This window comes from Oryzias melastigma, linkage group LG11 (genome assembly GCF_002922805.2).
Source record: "Oryzias melastigma strain HK-1 linkage group LG11, ASM292280v2, whole genome shotgun sequence".
Classification (NCBI taxonomy): Eukaryota; Metazoa; Chordata; class Actinopteri; order Beloniformes; family Adrianichthyidae; genus Oryzias; species Oryzias melastigma.
In genome coordinates this window covers 2,307,643-2,309,216 of record NC_050522.1, presented here as the reverse complement: position 1 = coordinate 2,309,216, position 1,574 = coordinate 2,307,643, and the positions used below count along the sequence as shown (strand labels likewise).

At 46.1% G+C, this 1,574-nt stretch overlaps 1 protein-coding gene across 1 annotated transcript in view; it reads left to right on the top strand.

The window, feature by feature from the left end:
* The first annotated feature begins 730 nt into the window (after positions 1-730).
* The window catches only part of LOC112136288 (hippocalcin-like protein 4), a 42,114-nt gene continuing 41,270 nt past the window's right edge, over positions 731-1,574 (top strand). The window contains exon 1 of the mRNA XM_024257890.2: positions 731-868. The gene's annotated coding sequence lies outside the window, so the exon portion shown is untranslated. The remainder of the gene's footprint in view (positions 869-1,574) is intronic.

The following is a 1,574-nucleotide window of genomic DNA, read 5'->3' as shown; positions in this document are numbered from 1 at the left end:
AGACTGCAGACTGCAGGGGGCATGTGTTCCATGGATTTTTAAAATCCCTCTTTTAATTTGCTAATTAAACCTTTGGGAGTCGATAATAGAACTTTAAACTGCACCTTCAAACATTAAACCATCATCCAGATAATTTGGATAAATTTGTTTTTTTTTTTTGTCTAAAAAGTAGGTTAAAAAAGCTTAATTCAAATTGTATCAAAAATATCCATCCATCTTCTTCCTCTCATCCGGACCGGGTTGCAGGGGCAGCATTCTATAGATGCCCAGACGTCCCTTTCCCCAGAAAACAAACATTTTCATTCAAAACTGCAGCAGCAATTTTTTTTCTCTGATTTGCAGCATCTCTGGGACAAACACACTGAAAGGTTGAGATGTTCAACATCTGTGAAGGTGGATCCTCCAGGAGATGATGTTCAGGCTGCTAGACTGGCTCATAAACACATAAGGCCAGGAAATCCTCAGTCAAGTTTACACAAATTTAGCACAGAAATTACATTTTTTTTATTTGTATCACGTTTTAAAAAAGCAGAGATCAATAATAACAAAAGTGACAGCGAATGTTTTACTTCATGATTTTGTACTTTTTTATTCTTTCAATCCCCGCCAGACTTGCACGCGCACGCCTAGAGGCGACACGACTCAGGCGCGCGCACGGGACTTGACTGACAAGCAGCTGCGTCTAATCGGGTCTTGAGGCCCCGCCCTAAAGTGTGGAGCGGACCAATGGCGGCTCGGTGGAGGCGGGGCTTACGTGAGGGCAGCAGCAGCGGTTCATTCATGTTCCGACAGAAAGGTGTGCTCATCCGCTGCTCTGCAGCAGAATCCCTCCGCCGCCTCCGCCGCGCAGCTGCTCCTTCAATCACAGGTGAGTCCGTGTCTTTGTCTGCGCCGCGCGCCCTGCTCTCACCGTCATCACAGAAGCTGTCTGCAGGATTTTGTTTGTTTGTTTGTTTGTTTGTTTTGGTCATGTTCTGCTGAAAGCTCTGAGCAGGAAATGAAGAGCAGGGCTGTGACTCAGACCTGAGCGGTTCCTGTTGATCAGATCTTTTCCTGAAGGACTCTCTCTGTAGAGAATGCTGCAGTGAGCAACAACGCGGGACTGAAGCTGCTGTGGACTTGGAGATGCCCCCCCCCATACCAGCAGTGATGCAGAGCTTCACTGAAACTCTGCTGAATCTGTCCTGCCTGATGTTCTATCAGGAACCATCTAAACATGGACAGAGGCGGTCAGCTTCAAGTTGTCCTCTCGTGAGGAGAACGTCCTGCAGTTTTTTTCCTTTTTGCATGAGTGTGAGTGTGATGGCTCATGGGTAGACGTCATCATTTGTTGCTGTAGATCAGAGGTGTCAAACTCAATCCCACAAGGGGTCAAAATCCAAAACATACCTTAGGTCATGGGTCGAACAGGAGAAACATTTACTGAACAATAAAACTACATTTTTAAAACTGTAACTTTTTAACATAATTATGAACTAGATATATAGTTAGGCTGCACGGTGGCGCAAGTGGTTAGCGCTCTCGCCTCACAGCGAGAAGGCCCCGGTTCGAATCCCGGCTGGGACCTTTCTGTG